The sequence below is a fragment of the Mesoplodon densirostris genome, chromosome 2 (assembly GCF_025265405.1).
Source record: "Mesoplodon densirostris isolate mMesDen1 chromosome 2, mMesDen1 primary haplotype, whole genome shotgun sequence".
Classification (NCBI taxonomy): Eukaryota; Metazoa; Chordata; class Mammalia; order Artiodactyla; family Ziphiidae; genus Mesoplodon; species Mesoplodon densirostris.
Genome location: NC_082662.1, coordinates 94,189,645 through 94,212,231, shown reverse-complemented (window position 1 = coordinate 94,212,231; position 22,587 = coordinate 94,189,645). Strand labels below are relative to the sequence as shown.

Sequence of the window (22,587 nt, the reverse complement as noted above, 5' to 3'; positions counted from 1 at the left end):
CTGATTTTGCTTAACTTACTCTGTTTGGGGTATCCATTTTGCAGGCTGCAAGTTCATAGTTCCTGTTGTTTTTGGTGTCTGCTCCCAGTGGGTATAGTTGGTTCAGTGGGTTGTGTAGGCTTCCTGGTGGACGGGGCTGGTGCCTGTGTTCTGGTGGATGAAGCTGTATCTTGTCTTTCTGGTGGGCAGGACCACTTCCAGTGGTGTGTTTTAGGGTGTCTGTGAACTTATTATGATTTTAGGCAGCCTCTATGCTAATGAGTGGGGTTGTGTTCCTGTCTTGATAGTTGTTTGGCATAGGGTGTCCAGCAGTGTAGCTTGCTGGTCGTTGAGTTGAGCTGGTCTTAGCAATGAGATGGAGATCTCTGGGAAAGTTTTTGTTATTTGCTATTACTTGGGGGAGGAGGTCTCTGGATGACCAATGTCCTGAAGTTGGCTCTCCCACTTCAGAGGCTCAGGACGGACACCCAGCCAGAGCACCAAGACCCTGTCAGCCACATGGCTCAGATGAAAAGGGAGAAAATGAAAGAAATAATATAAATAAATAAATAAAAAGTTATTAAAATAGGAAAAATATTAAAAAGTAAAAAATAAAAAGAATGAAAGAGGGAAAGAATGAAGAGAACAACCAAACCAAAAAACAAATCCTCCAGTGATAACAAGCACTAAAAACTATACTAAAACCCCCCAAAAACAGACAGAACCCTAGGAAAATGGCAAAAGCAAAGCTATACAGACAAAATCACACAAAGAAGCATACACATACACACTCACATAAAAAGAAAAAGGAAAAAAGAAAAGTATATGTATATATAAAAAAATAATAAAGGAAGAGAGCAACCTAATCAATAAACAAATATACCAATGATAATAAGCTCTAAATACTAAACTAAATAAACAAAAAACAGAACCAAATTAGATGCAGAAAGCAAACCTCAAGGTTACAGTTGCTCCCAAAATCTACTGCCTCTATGTTGGGATGATTTGTTGTCTATTCAGATATTCCACAGATGCAGGGTACATCAAGTTGAGTGTGGAGGTTTAATGAGCTGCTCCTAAGGCTGCTGGGAGAAATTTCCCATTCACTTCTTTGTTCACACATCTCCTGGGGTTCAGCTTTGGATTTAGTCCTGCCTCTGCATGTAAGTCACTCTCAGGCATCTGTTCCCATCCAGACAGTACAGGGTTGAATAAGCGACTGATTAGGGGTCTCTGGCTCACTCAGGCCTGGGGGAGAGAGGGGTACTGAATGCTGGATGAGCGTGCAGGTGACAGAGGCTGGCGTGATGTTGCAACAGTCTGAGAAGTGCTGTGTATTCTCCTGGGGAAGTGGTCCCAGGATCATGCGACCCTGGCAGTGGTGGGCTGCACAGCCTCCTGGGAAGGGGGATGTGGATAGTGACCTGTGCTTGCACACAGGCTTCTTGGTGGCTGCAGCAGCAGCCTTAACATTTCATGTCCGCCTCTGCTGTCCACGCTGATAGCAGTGGCTCACGCTTATCTCTGGAGGTCGTTTAGGTGGTGCTCTGAATCTCCTCTCCTCACACACTCTGAAACAATGATCTCTTATCTCTTAGCCAGGTCCAGACTTTTTCCTGGACTCCCTCTCAGCTAGCTGTGGCTCACTAGCTTCCTTCAGGTTGTGTTCACGCTGCCAACCCCAGTCCTCTCCCTGGGATCTGAACTCTGAAGCTGGAGCCTCTGCTCCCAGCCCCCATCCGACCCAACAGGTGAGCAGACAAGCCTGTTAAGCTGGTGAGTGCTGGTTGGCACCGATCCTCTGTGTGGGAATCTCTCCACAATGCCCTCTGCACCCCTGTTGCTGCATTCTCCTTCATGGCTCTGAAGCTTCCCCCATTCCAACCCCTGTCTCCACCAGTCAGGGGCTTCCTAGTGTGTGGAAACTTTTCCTCCTTCACAGCTCCCTCCCCTAGGTGCAGTTCCCATCCCTATTCTTTTGTCTCTGCTTTTCCTTTTTCTTTTTGCCCTACCCAGGTACGTGGGGAGTTTCTTGCCTTTTGGGAAGTCTGAGGTCTTCTGTCAGTGTTCAGTAGGTGTTCTGTATGATTTTTTCCAAATGTAGATGTAGTTTTGATGTATTTGTGAGGAGGAAGGTGATCTCCACATCTTACTCCTCTGCCATCTTGAAGTCGCCCCTCTCTAGTCATTATGATGGGGCAGTTACATTATTTTTCCAGCAAAAGATCATTTTAAACTCAATAATTGATGGTAGTACTAAATTAAAATGAACATAGATATTAAATTCTTATCACAGTAATTTTCATTTATTTGCAGTATGCAATGACTAAAAAATGTAGTTTTCTGACAATATTATGCTAAGAGTTTAGGCTTGGTTATGCCTTTTTCAGAGTAAAAAAAAATGAATAAATTAATGAGAATGTATATCTGTGTGCCAGTTTTTCTCCCAGGAGTAAGTTCCATAATTTAATAGTAATTTCTCCTTTTTTGATTCTTAAGCTATTATTACATTGCTATTTTAAAGGACAGAATTAAGATTATTTGTTTTATAGAATTTTATCTTAATAATTTTATAATATATCACATATGTATTCACAAATTATAGTGTATTTCTTTGTACCAGTAAAATTTTATGAACCTGGTGGCTATTTTACATGTATCTGAAGCATATAAATTTGTGCCTTCTGTGTTTTCAAATATATGTTAAATGGCATTTGCTAAATGAATTTGTTAAATTTGTTACAGAAAACTCATCTTGGAATGACCATAACTCAACTGGATATAATCTGAATATTAATAAGTATTGTGGTGTTTCCAGAAAAATATTTTAACAATTCAGAAAACGATCAAATTTAAATATAGTTGAGCTCAATCAAGTGGTGAATTAAGAAGTAGAAATATCACAGAAATTCCTCTAAAAATCCGTTTCGGAGGAATCATGACATGCCTTTCATCTTCCACCTTACAAATTAAGATGTTATCTAACGGGATTTGGCAGAAGAGTCAAGCCCAGGTAAAATCTATACAAAGCCACATTTTGATAATTTCAAATCAAGACTGAGCTGTGTGAAAAAGGTTACCATCAGACCTCAACTGAGAAATAGATTCAGTACAGAATTACAAAGTTGTGAAATATTGTGTCCTGAAATCCCTTTCTGAAGTTTTAAACATGGTTTAGAAACTGAGTGTATCTCTCAAAGTAGCTCAGATCCTTCAGACGAGAGTCAGATACAGTATTCCACTCTTATACATAGAATGTTAAAAGACCAAGTTTCTAACCTTCTGTAATTTTAAAAAACATGGCTTCTCATCACTATGTCTTTTTATTAATTAACAAAAGCAGGTTTTACAGGTTTATACAGAACATGAATTTGAAAGAAGTTACCCAAGAATTAGGTAAAACTAAACTTGAAATCAAGAAACAAGGATTTTGCTACCAGCCTCATTTATAATGACTTCAGAAAGGACCAAGTGTTATCAGTACTTAAAGACTTAATATAATTTAAAACATATAAGAACATTTAATTGACTTAAAAATAAACAAAGGTATTAGCTAAATGTAACCAAATTTCTAAATAATGTAATTTACTTGTAAGATAGATTGGAAAACTTAAGGAAAGTTATTTTAAATTATTTTATATGTAACCTTAATAAGTTGAATAATAATTCCAAAGCACAAGTAGCCAATTATGCTTTAAAAAAAATATAGAGGCCAACATAAAGCTCAACCATATGAGCTTTCTGTTCAAAGCTCATATGAACAGAAATTTGGGGAAAGAAACTTCCCTAGATTTTATCCAGAAATTCCTATTTTCTGTGGAAATTCCAAATATACCTTAGAGTAGAAATCTCTTCGGTCCTCTTTACTTAACATATTTTGCCTGATTTCTTAAAACTTGTTCCAGTGTGTGATACTGACACCTTATATGTTTTTTGTATTACAGTCAGATATGGAAGAACACTAGATTTTGAATAGGAGATGCTAGCTTAGTTTTCTGTAGCTGTATCATGAATATGAAAGAAAAATAACAAGAAAATGTAGCATTGAGATATGCTCAAGATATTTATTTTGGAAAGTTAAATTATCACTCACACACTGCTGCTGAAATATATTATTCAAAGGCTAGATAAAACATGTATTCTTGAAGGAGATTCAGCAGGATGATAGTAGTATAAAATAGCCTACCTGGGATTGAATTGGTTTACTAAGATAGGTTGCAATTCTAGGTCAATTTTTATAGGAATACTGTGTGTGTGTATTTGTGTGTGTGTGTGTGTTTAATATGGACACTGATGGTCTCTATTATTTTAGGAAATATATTTTTATTTACATTTTTGAAAATTCATTTTTTTCCAGTGTTTTGGGATTTTTTTTAGCAATTGCAAATGAGTATGTTGCATCTTTTTTGCTACTCTTCTCTATCAATTATTTTCTTTCTATATCTTTCTATAGTCTTTTGACATTTGTGATATATTTTGGGCACAGCTTACATTGAAGCCTTCATGTACTTCCCTGTATGTTTTTTGCATCTAAATTAATTTTGTTGTTCCTGGTTCCTCTCATCTGTTATTTGGCTACAGTCTTCTGTTATCTGGTAATATTTTCTCTGTGTAGTTATAGAATCCTTTCCTGTTTTCTTTCTCATTATAATTGTTATTTGTGTAACTAGTCTTCCTTCATAGTTATAACTACTTCATTAGGATAATAAAAAAGTATTCTATATTTGGGTCACAAATTTCTTGCATCACATTTTTTTTTTCTATGTGGGAGAACTTCTTTTCATCTTCAGGGATATTTTGCTGCTTTTATTTTATTTAATTAATTTCCTTCCTCCTTCTCCTTTGCAATTTTTTTTCTTGTTAACAATATCTGATTGGAAATAGTCTTTATGCTGTCTTGTGTCATTTACCTCTAAGATGGATCTTCCTAAATCAGCAATAAGAAAGAATTCTGAGAAGTGTGTGAAGGACCAGTGTAAGTTGTTCAGTTTCTTTATGATCTAATGGGCTCCCTCCTATGTAGCTAAAATAAGATATAGTTTCTTTACTAATGGTGCTTCTGTGAAGCCAGGCCATTTGTGATTCTCAGCTTCTAACCCAACTTAGGATAGCTCCTAAAAAGGTCCTTGAATTTCCATAGGTTCTTCATCATTGACCTATGGACATCAAGGGATACTACCTTTGCTCTCAAAGGAAGAATTCTCTCTTTTATAGTGGTACTTTCTTAAATATGCATGTCTTTGCTTCCTAGGCATGTTACATGCTCACTCTCATTCAGTTTGTCTCTGTTTGCCTATGTCTATTTCTATCTCTCTCTTTTGCTCACTCTCATACCCGTACCTCTGCTTGTTTGTTGTGAATCCTGTTCATACCAGCTCTCAATCAGGACTGGGCCATTTCCTTCCAGGTGTGAATACTTGATATAATTTCTAAGATCTGCCCTATGTTTGTCCTGTCTAGTCTCACCCAATCTACTTTACCTCTTCAGTTTTCTCTGGCTAAGCAGCTGTACTTAGGTATTCTTGACCACATACATATAATGTACATGTATTTGTTAGCTTTAAAGAAAAAGGCTTTGGGAAGTCCTCCCACAACTTTGGTGTCCAGAAGTGAATTGATTTGTGTGAATAGTAAAGGACATATACAGAAGGAGGAAAATTGAGGTTTTTTAGAAACAGGTTTGCATTTTTTTGTTTGTTTTATATCTTTTCATTGTGCTCTCTGGCTTTGAGGGAAAAAAGTAACTCAATTTGGAACTAGGATGTTCCTATGTACTTATCAGAAATAGGAACATTATTCTTTATACCATAAAAATCAATACTATAATATTTTATCTATATTATTCTACCTTTTTCATATTTTAATATATTTAAAATCTGGATTATTCTTACTTTTGGTGAAATCTTAAAATATAATTGTAAGCATTTTTTTTTTTTTACTTCTTGTTGGCATGTAAAATAATGATGTGTTTTGCATTAGATTCTATATAATAAAGTAGGAAGACAATTGTAAGTTGACAATAAATATTGAAAGAATGAATAAAAGAATGAATAAATAGTTTAATTACATTAAACCTCACAAAAATTTGTTTAAAGCTTGGTAGCTGTAAGTACCCATATTTGCGATCTGAGTAAAGAAAATTTATATAGTTTAAGTAATCCTGATAAGTATAACAGTTAGAGCATATCTCTGGAAATATGAAAATTAAATCATCTGAATAAATTCAATACTAAAGGAAGAGACTGAAGCTATGCCTATTTCTTTTCAAACATTAGTACTGAAGGGTTTAAATAGTTACAACACAATTCTTGGTGTTCTATCAATGAAGATGACATTCCACTCTACTGAAATTTGCAGGATAAAAATAAATGACAGTTTGCTAACTCAGGTAAAAATAAGAAAATAGGAGCATCAGAATCACTGATCTAGAGAGAGTTCTCCAAAACAAGTCAAATTAAAATAGAACACACACACTCCCTTAAATAGAAAATAGAAATAAAACAGAATAATGCAATTCAAACAAGTCCACATTCATGTAAATTGAGGAAAGGAAAAACAGAAAAGTAGAAATACATGAGACTTAAATCCTAGTGATAGTCAAGAGCATCTGCCACCAAGGGAGATACTCTAATTAGTTTACACCTAATCTACTTATATTTTAAACAAATTTCTTAAGGGTTGAATGGAGAGGTGGAAATGATGCCATAAGTTAGCATGACTATGTTTCAGCCACTATCAATATTCCAGCTCTTGGGCACCACAATGCCTATTCTCTCTGTGGTCTGGTCAAACTGCCAAACATTTTTTTCCCAGAAAACACCATGCTCTCCAATATCACACTGCCATCCACTGAGCTTATTCATTCTGTAATGTTTATCCTTTCTCCCTCTACCCTCTGCTTACCCCCTCAGTTAACTATTACTCACCCTTTTGTATTTCATTTCATCAAGAGTCACTTATGGTATCAGAGCTGCTCTTCCTGATACTGTCCCTGGTCCTCCAGAGTGATACTCTCTAAATGAGGTTGCTTTGTTATATACACTTAAATAGAGGTGGATAATGATGTCAATGAAACTTAAACATCAGAATTTCTTAGTTTCTGGCATTCCTTCTGATTTACTCCACCTGAGAATTTATTGGTACTTTATATTTTTTCCTAAAAAGCCCACCATGTTGTAATAGTTTCAGTTCTTATGACACTCAATCGATTCCTGCATTTAAAGTATCATTGTTTGCCTTAATAGTACAGCTTTATTGTTATTATTTAATATCTGTCTTCCAGAGAGAGTAAGAATTCTACCTCTCTGTAGTCATCGTTTTATCCTAAGGGCCTGAAACAGTATCTGGCCTAACAAGGATGTCGAGTAAATATTTTCTGGATGAATGAGCATCACTTTAGATAATGATCTTTCTTCTCTTCCATACACAATTTTCTATTTAGTCAAAAGTATCACAGGCACAGATACACTGTGTTCTTCCAAATATATTTTTTGTAGAGTTGGCAGTAAAGCAGCTTATGACTGTTCAGCATAACATTGCACTAGAGATAACATTTGTTGTAGAGGCAGGATCACTCTGAGATACCTGTATTTATAAACCTTTTACAGCAAGTAAGATAAATTTCTTCAGAGATCCTTTCCTTAATAGGATTTCAGGCAGCTTTTGGAAGCAGCTAAAATAAATTGCTTTTAAACATGTGTGTCATTTCACATTAAATGGGGTTATGAATGAATATTCACCATGTGCTATAATATATACCCTCACCCTATAATAGAATTAATCTTCGATTAAAAAGAGAAATCCTTTTCTGATCTTCCTACCAACCCACTTTCCCTTCTCTTCTTGAAAATATGAGCTTTACAAATGAACATGACTAGAAGAATCCATTATAAACATCCACTGTTTTGCCTGCTCTAAAATAATTTGGTTCTGCATTAATAACTTTCACTTCACAATCTCTTGTAAACTCAGTTTAAATGCCTATGTCTTAAAAGAGATTGCTTATTTTATGAAGGGATGTTTGATCATCCAAATTCTCTGTTTTTCATCATATGGTATAAAGAGCTAGTACTGGATAAAGTTGTAGAGAAGGTCTGTCAAGTTTGTCCTCAACATTCCTTCTCTGCTCCTCCAACTTACTATCAGTAGTGAGAATATTTGGTTTTAGAACCATGAATTCAGCAATATACAACTATGAAGTGCCCAGTATCCAGTGGAGAAGGCCGGCATATTAATATATAATTAAAATTCAATGTAATCAGTTGTATATGAGAATTTAAATTTATACATTAAATTGTGGAAGCAGAAAGGCTATTCAGAAATAGCCTAAGTCAAACTACTAAGGAAATACTTGACAGAAAAAATGCTATTTCAAGTGTTTTGAAAGATAAGGATCCTACCTGTTAGAAAAATGGGTGAGAAAATTGTTTGACTGGAGAAGCAGGGCCATTTGAGTTATGAAAAGGAGTTCAAAGTCACTAAGAAAAATTACAAAACTGAAAATGGAGGAGTTACCAGATCAAAAAGGGCCTTTTAAGGTCTGCTAAGGAGTTAATATCTGTAAACAACAGGAAGACTGAAAAATCAAGCAGGGAAGAAAATGAAGAAATATTTTATTTACTCATTAATTTATTTATATTTTTATGAAGGAGCATATGACAGCTATGTATAGAATATACTCAAATAATGAGGCCCAAGTTGCAATATCCCATGTAAGAAATGAGGAGGCCTGAACTACCAGTGAGCTATAAGAATGCAGAGTAGTAGGAGGAGCAGAGTGCAAAGATGTGCTGGCAAATGTGTAACTAGCTCAAAACAACACATGATTTGTAATATTTGCCTACTTCTGTTGTATATAAATGCCCCACCATGGCCAATTACAAACTACCATATTAACTTCAAACTGCATTAACACTGAATGCAGAATTGGGAAGAGGTGTACATGATCAGCTCTGTTGAGCTAATATCAGTTGGCTACAGAACAATTCTAGAGATGTCTGGGGTACAATCAATAAAAGGTGGAGGTTAATGGAATGCAGTAGATGATGGAAATCTTGTATATAAGTCCAAGATTTCCAGCTTGGGAAAGTAAATGTGTCACTATTTTATAGCTTGTATTTTATTCTCAGATGGCTTTGCTGTCTTCTAAAAACTAAAAACAACAACAAGAACAACAACAATGATAATGCTTGCTAAAAGAAATCTTTCCAGTGAACATTTGCATTCAAACTGACATCCTCAAGAAACATAGTATCTTAACTTAGATGTATATAAATAGTAATGTGATGAATTTCAGTAAAGTATATCTAATTGAGAGTTAAGCTGAACTGCCTTAGCATCCATTTTGTGTGGCCAAGTGATTCGCAGGGGCCTTGAACAGGCACTAGCCCCTCCCTCAAGTAGACAATGGACACAGAGTCACAAGTCACAAATGTAAGTTCCTGATGTGATTCTCCCAAGATGCCCTTGTGATAAGCACTCTCCCCCACCTCCCAAGGCCTTCCTCTTGTGCATCCCTTAGATAAGACTTCTTAGGAAGCTCACCAAAACCCCACACTTTTTGGTTTGAATTGACAAATCTACCCTTAACCCGGGAGCCCCAAGGAACTCTACACACAGATCCTAATACAGGTATATGTCCCAGGTCCTGTCCCACTCTCTGTCTGACCCTGCTTTGACTCGTCCCTCCAAGTGTGCAGGGTACCTCCTCCAGGACTTGAGTAATAAACCTCAATTTCACTTTCCATTTGCTCTCTTTTGTTGAACCATGGCTCACCTTCCAACATCCTGTCACTCCTAGGCTCTATTTAATAAATGTTAATTTAACAAAGTCACATCAGTTGAGGAATGTTTCATGCTGAGGATAAGAGAATCTAGGCAGACCTCAATGATTCAACTCAGATCAGTGATCTTCAAACCAACTACAGCTAGTTATTAAGGATATTAGTAAAGTTTAAACACTTTATGTATTCAGGTTTCAAAGATTTTATATACTAATTTCTTTGTGAAATTAAAGCATGAATAGACTACACAGTATTTTCCAAAATTAATTAGCAAAAGATTCTGGTTTTGAGTATCTTGAAGGGCCAGTGTTCTGGGAAAAAATTGATGTAGGCTATTCTTTCTGTTAATTGAATCAGCATTCTCTGTATTACTAATTTCAAAATTAAGTACCTTACTTATTTTTAAATTGTATGAATAAGTATGATTTTATTGAATTGGTCCAGCAAAGTATAAAAGTTTAGATACTGAGTCCATATGTTTTCTTTCAGGTCTCCATGAAAACCAATTGTTGGTCTTGTAATTTGAACTCTGGAAACTATAATACATATATTTTATTGTTAGATAACTTAATGAACATATTGCCACTACAAAAGGTATCCCTTCCAAGGGAGCTTGACAGATGTCAGTTGTTGAAGACATTTTCTCTCCAGACCATGTTATAAATGAACTAATAGTTTGGTTTTGAAGGTATACACTTTCAAAAACAGGTGACCAGGTGAGATATATGAAAATTGACTATCATTGGATCTAAAGTTGTTACCCTTAACAATTGGATAGTACCTTGTCTGAAGGAATAATAAATTCATAGAAGGATGTGTGCAGCATGGGGTATAAAATAGTAGTACCCTTTATTTCTGGATGGAAAACAATAAGAGCAAAGAAACAATAATAGTTATGAGAAACAAGCCAATTGATTTATTAATATTTTCTCATTTAATTCTACAACATTCCTATGGGTTATAAGTATTATTGTCTCTATTTTTCATATGAAGAAATTCAACTTGGGGAATTTAAATACTTGGTATATGAACTAATTTATGCCAGGATCAGAAATGTTAATGCTCTTCATCACTGTATTCTACTCATATTCTTATCAAAAGCAAACAATGTTATTACTCTGCATTTTTCTCCATATAGAAATACATGTGTCCAGTGAAGGATACACATTCTAAGAGAGAAACTTGGTAAATTTTCTTAATGAATGAGCATTCAAATGTTTCTCAGCCCAAGCAATTTCTTTTTGCCTATCCAGTCCCAGTCCTTCCTCTTGACACATTCCTTTTTACTTCAACCATTCTGTGAATTCTGATAGATAGATAGATAATCTATCTTGCTTTGATTATCAGATTTTTTTTTTTTTTTTTTTTTTTTTGCAGTACACAGGCCTCTTACTGTTGTGGCCTCTACTGTTGTGGAGCACAGGCTCCGGACACACAGGCTCAGCGGCCATGGCTCATGGGCCCAGCCGCTCTGCGGCATGTGGGATCTTCCCAGACTGGGGCACGAACCCGTGTCCCCTGCATTGGCAGGCAGACTCTGAACCACTGCGCCACCAGGGAAACCCTGATTATCACTTCTTTTTGATGACTATTATAACTTTCCTATTACCTTTTCTTGTTTTTCTGCTCTTGACCCTTATTTAACCTAGTCTTTGGGACTGCTAAATGTGTTATTTATTCTATTTTTTTCATTCTTCAAAATTCTTTGGGAGAAAGATATTTTGCAAGTATTCAAAACAATAAAACACAGTAAGTGTGGGCAAATGTGTGAACCTAAAGGAAATGGCTCTGCTTTAGGTAAAGCAAAGTGAGGTCAACCATGGACAGATTCTTGAAGAACCTGTTAACAATGTTGAAAAAAGGCAAATGTCTCCTAGCTATATTTATCAGAAATGGCATTATAAGATTGCTTTTTGACCACTAGTGACCACTGATTGTTTAAAAATGAAACATAGAAAGACCTTTCACCTAGAAATAATTCTTCAAAGCTGACTCAAATTTGAGGAATTATTTGCCTGGTCTATAATGCAGCTCAGTGTACATATTCTAACATTTATAAATCCAGGCCTCCACTCCCATTACCCAGGTAATTAAAGGTAAATCCTGCTATGGAATCTAAAACAACATACAGTAAATCCCCTACATACAAATGAGTTCTCTTCTGAAAGTGCATTCGTAAGTCCAATTTGTTTATTAAGTCCAACAAAGTTAGCCTAGGTACCCAACTAACACAATTGGCTATATAGTACTGTACTGTAATATGTGTATAATATTTTTCACACAAGTAATACATAAAAAACAAACAAACACAAAAAATAAAGAAAACATTTTTAATCTTACAGTACCTTGAAAAGTATAGTAGTATAGTATAACAGCTAGCATACAGGGGCTGTCATTGAGTGAACAGACAAGAAGAGTTACTGATTGGAGGAGGGAGAGGAAGTGGGAGATGGTAGAGCTGAGGAATCATCATCAGTAGGAGATGGAGAGCAAGCTGAAATTTCACTCATGCCTGACATTGATGGAACACACTTTGGCATCTTTGAAAGTTCGCAACTTGAAGGTTCGTATGTAGGGGACTTACTGTATTTTCTTGATACTAAACTTTCATGAGATTAAATTCAATAAAAATTTATTAATTTGCTAAAAAACTGAATGTTTAGACTTAAACAGTTATATTTTAACTAGATTTTTATGCACAATTTAAAAGAGCACAGATAGTGTTAAAATGTTACTTAAATGTTTCCTGCTACACTTTCTGTTCCTAAAGACATGGATTTCTGTAATTCCTATTTGTACCTCCAGCACATAGTAGATTCTCTATAAATGCTTGCTTCCCAAAATAAGTATTGTGTAGTTAAAATGAACATTTGTGAGGTTCATATAAATGAATGGTCAAAAATGTGAAGGGTACAGATCCTGAAATGAGAGAGAATGCAACAGTTAATACCATGTGTTCTAGGGGACATTTTAAGTGGCATCAATAGACACCAATAATTTGACATTTCTGCCAATGGCAAGTCTAATGGCTGTACAAAGTCATAAATAGAATTTAGAGTAGGACTTGGAGAACTATGACACAATTTAGGTGACTCTCCATTTTAAATAGGCAATTTGTCAGCAACGTGATCTTTAAAATGACTCTTTTATGTTGTTTTCTTGTTTGCCTTTTTAAGAAATTCACCTAAAAGTGGCATAATTTTTTTCAAGAAGAATCTATCTTTTCTTGACCAGAACATTCTTCAGGACAACTAATATTAAGGCTACAAGGAAAACAAGATAATGAAAATAAAAATATGGGAACCATGGGCTAGATGTTATGCTGAGAGTTCTGAATTTGACAACATAGTTACTAAATTATTTTAGTTATATTCAAAATTTCTATTTGGTCATAGAACAGATACAATAAACCACACCCTGGATAGGGACTGCATACATAGTTAATGATAAGATTAATCAGAAAATTATTCTTAGAATAAAAATCTATCCATTCTATGAAAATAATGTAATGGTAATGTACCACTTTTGAAATGGAGCAGGACACTATGGGGTCTTCCCAGGACAGACCCCACCCCCTCCCATGTCCTCAGCCTGCATTTTCTTATAGAAAAACTTTAGTCAAAGAAAAAAATTAATGAGAAGTGAGAAAATGCAGACACAAAGGAAAATAGTCCAACAGGACCAAATGATAATAGTTTAGTCATAAAACAAAGACAAGAACCTTTAGTTCTTCTTCAAGGGCTATAGATAATATTCCGAGCCTTTGAGCTGTTTTATAGATACCGAAACCCCCACCAGATTGAAGAAGTTAACTACATGATGACCAGACCATAGCCATGACATAATCTGACACAATTCTGAGAACTGGCCTCAAAGAAATGGGAACAAATTAACCCTGGAACTGAAGATTAATTGTACTTAAAAACAATCAAGATGATGCTGATCAGACCACTGTATAACCAATTTCAAGATGACTGTCAGAGCTGACTGTGTTGTTTCTGCAAGTAGCCCCCTCCCTCCACATATACACCCCAGAAACTGCCCTTTAAAAGCTCTTGCCCAGTGATTATCAGTGGAGAGTTGTCCTTTGGACATGAGTCTACCCTCTCCCCTGGCTGCTGGCCTCCAGAATAAAGCAAAGTTTCCTTTCCACCAAGCTTGCCTCTTGAGTATTGGCTTTTGAGTGGCAGGCAGTTGGACCTGAGTTTTGATAACACTTTAGCTACATCTTTTCAATATGAACAAAATTATCTGGTGTTTCCATGCCTAAAATCACACCCATAATTTTTATTTTGTCAGTGTTTGGGGCATATTGCCATTAACTAAGCACACAGGCTATTCTGCCTCATCCTGTGGGATATTTGTCATAAGATGGTCATGCAGGAGCCTGTGGAAAATGTTCAAGTGTCCAATCCACACTCCCAGTGCACCTCCTCACAAACCATCAAAGACTGTCATTATTCAATACTATGAAACATATTATCATGAGAGTGCCTTTAAAAATAGATATTCAAAATGGCAATTTGATTTTTAAATTAGTCCATGCTTAATAACTATCTATAGGATAATTCATGCTGCTGCACCAATGAAGTATTCATAACTCTCTATGTAAACACTGTAGGAATTAAAAATCAAGAATAGCCTTCATGCACTTTAGGCAGGTGTCAGTAGTCCTTGACGTTGCCATTTGGCCTAAAGACATTACTGCAGGGGACAATAGAGACACACAAATCTATTTACTTTCTCTGTGTGAAAAGAAAAACCTTCTAGGCAGAGGTTACAGTTAAGCACATTCATTACCTTTTAACTGCTTCTAAATTGCAGTGTGACCTTCTGCATCAATAACCATATCTAGTTAACTGAAACCTGCACAATTTGGGCATATGTGCTGTGAAAAACGTTTCCCTTCATTGGCATATATGTATGTGTGCCTGTTTGGGCATGTGCAGCTACACCTGCTATTATAAACCAGGTAGACACAGTAAAAGAGAAAAGCAAATGCATTACTAGAAAAACAGCTAAATAATAAAAACAGACAAATTCCACCCAAACATTTGTCATGTAATACATGGTTAAATAAGGACCATGTTAAAAAATGAAAATTTCTGTTGAATAAAATTATTTGTAATGCCAGAGGTTCCATATATCAGAAAAAGCATGAAAAGTCACTGTGAAATTAAGCATTGTGTTTAAAATTTTAAGCTATGTAGAAAAATTCCACTAAGAGAAAATATGTTTGACTATCTTAGGCTAGGCCACAGTGAGCATAATGTCATAAAAAATTAACTACCACATCAACCACTGTGAGCACTGAAGTATACAAATTATCATTCCCCTAGAAGACTTAATGAAAGCTCTTTCATAGTCACCTGTAGAATGTACACATTTCATCCTACCTTCAAAAAATACAGCCAGAAAGCTCATGTTCCTAAGCCGCCAAAGAAAAATGCCATCATTCAGGACCTTAAGTAGACCTTTCAATTCACCTTAACACTTTACATTCTCCCTATATCCATTTTTATAGTTCTGTAAAACAAAATAAAAATACAAACAGCAAAGGAATTAACTCATTTTCTCCTTTAAGTCATTTAGTCAACACTTTATCCCAATTAAACTCATTTTCAGAAACAGTGTTGGAAGCAGTGAGAAATGTAAATGCTTCCAAAATGAGATAAGCAGCATATCCAGTGAGTCCAAAGCCTATCAGGAATACAGTGGCACTGTGATGAACTGGCCATCATGGGTAGCAAGTACAATATGGTCATTGGCATCACATAAAGAAGTTTAAATCCAGTCTCCCTGCTCTTCAAATCTTGATTTAGGAGGGAGTATAGAAAATAAGAAGTAGTAAGCCCAGGGCATTTAGTTAGAAATGAAGAGAACATCAGAAGGAACTGTAATCATCAGCCACTGCAGTGGGAAGATAATAAAGAGTGAGATCCTGGAGGTCAAATAAAGGTGGACTTCAAGAAGTTGGAATCTATGCTGCAGATAGGTCAAATAACACAGAAACTGAGAATTTATCCTTGAATATTGCCATATCTAAGTTATCGCTGATTTGGCAAAAACCTTTTGGGAAGGTGCTGGAGGCAAGTGGGCATTTAGGAGACAATGTGAAGAGGAATGTAGACAATGAGTATAGAGAACTCTTTCAAGGTGTTTTTATGTAAAGAGCAGATACTTTGTACAGTAGTTACAGGAGGGTCTGGGTCAAGGGACAATTTTACTTGAAGATAAGAAATATGTTATTTAAGTAATGGTGAGAATAAATAAGTTGTGAAGAAAAAACTGATGATGTAGAGAGATTAAGAGGGCAAAATTCTAGGAATATTCTTGAGTAGACAAGAAGTGTGATGATCAAGCACACAGATAGAGAGGTTCTCAATATTTTGGAGCAAGGGAAATTCATCAGTTGAAAATGAGGGCAGATAGATAGATCGGTAGAGATGCAAATTGAGCTAGCTTGTAGGAGAGTGTGGAAATGCTCTGATTTCTACTACTTTCCCCAGTGAAATAGAAAACAAGATCATAAACTAAATGTGAGGAGGAAGGAAGGCATACTGGAAAGCAAAGTATGAAATTGTTGTCTTGGAGAGTGAGAGGGTGAAATGGCATGGGAACGTGTAAGAACATTGCCAGGGAAACTTAAGGTTACACCTGTACTTAACTGTCAATAATTTCAAAGGTAGTCAAGCACTACGGCTGTATGTTTCTGCAGCCAGACCTTCCGCAGCTTCTAGGGTGTAGAGTGGAAGGTAATAAAGCTGGATTTAATTAGGGATGAGATTTTTCCTGTGGAGTATGGTAGATGGTATAAGGAGATAGAGACTGTACGTGAGGCAATGATTGTGACACCAACAGGACCATGAAATCTAAGTCGGGTAAGGAGGGAAATAAAGGCACAAGGGGTTGAGAGAGAGAGAAAAATATAAAGAACAATAACCAGGAGGTTCTAGTGTGGTCAAGAACTGTGAGAGGATTCTGACAACAGCCTCCTATCTTTCCAGCTCAAAGACTAGGAAAGTTGAGAATAATATTGTGGGGTGAGGGCTTCCCTGGTGGCACAGTGGTTAAGAGTCTGCCTGCCAATGCAGGGGACACGGGTTCGTGCCCTGGTCTGGGAAGATCCCACATGCCGCGGAGCGTCTGGGCCCGTGAGCCATGGCCGCTGAGCCTGCGCGTCCGGAGCCTGTGCTCTGCGACGGGAGAGGCCACAACAGTGAGAGGCCCGCGTACTGAAAAAAAAAAAAAAAAAAGACTGTGGGGTGAGAAGTGAGTTAGACTATCAATGACTAGATTATGATCATGGAGTAATTGACTAAAATAGTGTGCAGGAAAAGGTCATTGTAGAAGATGAGGTCAAGAAAATAAAATAAAAGGCCATAGAGGGAATATTTAGGTGACCCTGGAATACACCGAGAATTATGACAGGAATAAATGTCTGCAAGTGACAATGAGCCCAATGTAGACAGAGTGCTTAAAACAGTGGACTCTGGAAGCAGGCTGGACTCTTGAAGGTCCAATTCAGTTTCTAAGACATGAGGCAAGGAAACACATCATAAAGGAAAGCAAACTAGATTGGGATTCAAGCTGGGATTTCAGTCCCAGTTCTACAACCATAGCAATATTTCTGAGTCTGCAAAGTGTGTTATATTATATAAAGGTACTGGATTAAATAATTCCTAAACCCCATTCAATGTTGAATATCCTATAACTGTAGCAACCATTTTCGTGAAATAGAGAAGGAAGAGTTGGGGAACAAGGGTGAGGGAGAATAAATCCATTTGGGGAAGAGAGTTAAAATCTCCTCTACATATAAGATAGAAAGGAAGCACTGGAACTTGGAGCTCACAATGAATAATAATTGTAATAATTATAAATTCCAATAAAAAATTCTTGGATCCTAAAAAAAATAAAAAGATATATACAGTTTCCAAAACTGGTAGAACTGAATACATTATACAACCTCCCTCTTTCCATATATATAATTGCAGTAATAATAACAGTAATGATATCTACTTTAAAGTGTTTTGTGAGAATTAAATGAGTGAATAATGTGTCTGTTAGTGGTTCCATAAAAATATTATATCAGTCTTTCTCTCCTCTGCCTTACATGACCATTTCCCTTTCTACCATTAGCTGACACATTTTTATTTTTCCTATTAAAACAAAATAAACTCAATCTGAAAAGACTACATTCTGTAAGATTCCAACTATAAATATGACCTTCTAGAAAAGGCAAAACTATGGAGACAGTAAAAATATCAGTGGTTGCCAAGGGTTAGTGGGAAGAGAGGGATGAATAGGCACAGAAGCTTCTTAGGGCAGTGGAAGTACTCTGTATGATACTATAATGGTGCAGGCATGTCATTATACATTTGTCCAAACCAGTAGAATGTACAGCACCAAGAGTGAATCCTAATGTAAACTGTGGACTTGGGTGATAATGATATATCAATGTAAGTTCATCGATTGTAACAAATGTACCACTCTTGTTGGGTATGTTGGTAATGCAGGAGGTTGTGTATATATGCAGGCAGGGGAGGATATAGGAAATCTCATTACCTTCCCTTCAATTTTTCTGTGAAACTAAAACTGCTCTAAAAATAAAGTTTATTAAAAAACAAAAACATAAAAACAACTGAATTACAGTCTTGACTGCTTCTTCCCCTTTGGCTGATATACAACTTGCCAAACATTTTTATTTCTAGCCCACCTTTATTTCTTTTCTTTCTCTTTACTGAGATTTTTTTGTTTCTTTTTGCAGCAAAATTCCTTGCACAGTTGTATACACGTATTGCTTCCAAATAGTCCCCTCAATTTCTTTTTTAAACCAACTCCAAATAGAGGGAATTTTTTTCCTCCTTGAAAATGTTTTTTTTTTCTAAAAGTCATTAATAATATTTATGTTTCTAAACCTAATGGTCAAGTTTATATTATTGTTGACCTAGCAGCAGCATATAATACAGTTGTTCATTCTCTTCTTAAAATATTTTATTCTATGGTTTCCTGGATATCACATTCTCATTGTCTTCCCCTTTTCATTTTGGTTGCATATCCTCAGGCTCTTTGCTGATTTGTCCATCTCTCCCTAACGTTTTGTTTGTTTGTTCACAAATTCTTTATATTTCCAGCTGTTGAGACAACACTTTTGAGAGTTGAGGTTACCTCTAGTGGCAAAACAAGAGCCAACCCTAAGCAGCAAGAATGCTATGGTAATGGAATACATGACCATTTCTCTTTTAGGACCTTCTTTGTTCTCCACTTCCAGAAGTTGTAGACATCTATTTAGTTTGATTATCTGTTGTCCTAATGAAGCTGCATCTACAACAGGCATGTCATCTGAAGTTCCTTCAATCATTGCACCTATATTAGAAATATTATACATGGAGTCAGTTCTGACCAGCTGTCCATTTTGGCAAACAGAATTTTCACTCATAGAGCACTCTCTTTTTAACCTGCCAATTTCATGGATTTATTCATTTTGAGAGGTTGGAGGAGGTCTTTCTAAATCCAGAAAATCTAGTGGTCTTTCACTTAGCATAAGCACATGAGTTGGTGTTTTTAGTGCCAGTGGTTTAAAGGGAGTTGACTGCATAAGGTCAAGATCTGCTGGTCTTGAAAGTGGAATGTCTTCATTATTTCCTGATACAACAATTCTCCCTGGAACCTACATAATCACAAGAGCAATTAAAGCTCCTTCTCGGAATCCTTGTTCAAGGTCAGCATTTGGTGGTTCTACCTTTTATTTTTCCAGGACCTTCAATTCGCTGACCAATACCTTTGGTGTATTCCATTTCATACTGAATTCAACTAATTTCTACCACCTCAGCAGCAGTGGGAGGAGGAAATGCTGCCCCACTCACTAAATGTGTACCAACTACTGCTTGCTTTTTGGCATTATCTGCTTCTGTGCTTCATATTAAATCCTTTAACTTGTTTATGCATGTGCTGGATTTACAGCCACTTTTGTACCCCTGGGCCTGCTGGAGGGTCTCTGGTGAGGGTCACCGCCTGCTGGCTCCCAGAGGCCATTGGCCAAGCACAGGGAAGCCCTCCCTAATTTTTGAATAATGAAATACTCTGGGGTTCAGTTCATGTTTCTCTTCTCTATTTATATTCACATCCTTGGTAATCTCTTCTAGTCACATATTTTAAATTTTCTCAGTAGGCTAATGACTCCTATATTCATATCTCTTTTCTAGTTCCTATTCTTGAGCTTCAGTTGTTATAACTAATTCTCTTCTCAAAACTTGCAGCACTTGTAATTTCCCATATCTCATTTAATGAGAAGTCCATTCTTTAAGTGGCTCAAGCCAGAAATCTTGAGATCATCTTTAATTTCATTTTTTTCTCGCACTTTGCATTCAAACCATATGAGTCCTTGGATTCATCTAATATACCCAAAATTGATTCCTCGTATCTGTGAAGAAATAGCTTATATCAGAAAACAACCCTCATTGTGAGAACAATTAAAAATTGAACAAATGAAAAGAACAGAGGACAGTCTCAGAGACCTCTGGGACAACATTAAATGCACCAACATTCGAATTATAGGGGTTCCAGAAGAAGAAGAGAAAAAGAAAGGGACTGAGAAAATATTTGAAGAGATTATAGTTGAAAACTTCCCTAATATGGGAAAGGAAATAGTTAATCAAGTCCAGGAGGCACAGAGAGTCCCATACAGAATAAATCCAAGGAGAAATACACCAAGACACATATTAATCAAACTATCAAAAATTAAACACAAAGAAATCATATTAAAAGCAGCAAGGCAAAAACAACAAATAACACACAAGGGAATCCCCATCAGGATAACAGCTGATCTCTCAGCAGAAACTCTACAAGCCAGAAGGGAGTGGCAGGACATACTTAAAGTGATGAAGGAGAAAAACCTGCAACCAAGATTACTCTACCCAGCAAGGATCTCATTCAGATTTGATGGAGAAATTAAAACCTTTACAGACAAGCAAAAGCTGAGAGAGTTCAGCACCACCAAACCAGCTTTACAACAAATGCTAAAGGAACTTCTCTAGGCAAGAAACACAACAGAAGGAAAAGAACTACAATGACGAACCCAAAACAATTAAGAAAATGGGAATAGGAACATACATATCAATAATTACCTTAAATGTAAATGGACTCAATGCTCCCACCAAAAGACACAGACTGGCTGAATGGATACAAAAACAAGACCCATATATATGCTGTCTACAAGAGACTCAATTCAGACCTAGAGATACATACAGACTGAAAGTAAGGGGATGGAAAAAGATATTCCATGCAAATGGAAACCAAAAGAAAGCTGGAGTAGCAATTCTCATATCAGACAAAATAGACTTTAAAATAAAGACTACTAGAAGAGACAAAGAAGGACACTACATAATGATCAAGGGATCAATCCAAGAAGAAGATATAACAATTGTAAATATTTATGCACCAAACATAGGAGCACCTCAATACATAAGGGAAATATTAACAGCCATAAAAGGAGAAATCGACAGTAACACAATCATAGTAGGGGACTTTAACACCCCACTTTCACCAATGGACAGGTCATCCAAAATGAAAATAAATAAGGAAACACAAGCTTTAAATGATACATTAAACAAGATGGACTTAATTGATATTTATAGGACATTCCATCCAAAAACAACAGAATACACATTTTTCTCAAGTGCTCATGGAACATTCTCCAGGATAGATCATATCTTGGGTCACAAATCAAGCCTTGGTAAATTTAAGAAAATTGAAATTGTATCAAGTATCTTTTCCGACCACAATGCTATGAGACTAGATATCAATTACAGGAAAAAAGCTGTAAAACATACAAACACATGGAAGCTAAACAATACACTACTTAATAACGAAGTGATCACTGAAGAAATCAAAGAGGAAATTAAAAAATACCTAGAAACAAATGACAATGGAGACACGACGACCCAAAACCTATGGGATGCAGCAAAAGCAGTTCTAAGAGGGAAGTTTATGGCAATACAATCACACCTTAAGAAACAGGAAATATCTCGAATAAACAACCTAACCTTGCACCTAAAGCAATTAGAGAAAGAAGAACAAAAACATCCCAAAGTTAGCAGAAGGAAAGAAATCATAAAAATCAGATCAGAAATAAATGAAAAAGAAATGAAGGAAACGATAGCAAAGATCAATAAAACTAAAAGCTGGTTCTTTGAGAAGATAAACAAAATTGATAAACCATTAGCCAGACTCATCAAGAAAAAAAGGGAGAAGACTCAAATCAATAGAATTAGAAATGAAAAAGGAGAAGGAACAACTGACACTGCAGAAATACAAAAGATCATGAGAGATTACTATAAGCAACTCTATGCCAATAAAATGGACAACCTGGAAGAAATGGACAAATTCTTAGAAATGCACAGCCTGCCAAGACTGACTCAGGAAGAAATAGAAAATATGAATAGACCAATCACAAGCACTGAAATTGAAACTGTGATTAAAAATCTTCCAACAAACAAAAGCCCAGGACCAGATGGCTTCACAGGCGAATTCTATCAAGCATTTAGAGAAGAGCTAACACCTATCCTTCTCAAGCCCTTCCAAAATATAGCAGAGGGAGGAACACTCCCAAACTCATTCTACGAGGCCACCATCACCTTGATACCAAAACCAGACAAGGATGTCACAAAGAAAGAAAACTACAGGCCAATATCACTGATGAACATAGATGCAAAAATCCTCAACAAAATACTAGCAAACAGAATCCAACAGCACATTAAAAGGATCATACACCATGATCAAGTGGGGTTTATTCCAGGAATGCAAGGATTCTTCAATATACGCAAAT

The 22,587-nt window shown here is 36.2% G+C and overlaps 1 pseudogene; it reads right to left on the bottom strand.

The window, feature by feature from the left end:
- The window catches only part of LOC132503408 (mitochondrial fission factor-like), a 128,974-nt pseudogene extending 109,178 nt beyond the window's left edge, over positions 1 to 19,796 (bottom strand).
- Between the last annotated feature and the right edge of the window lie 2,791 nt (positions 19,797 to 22,587).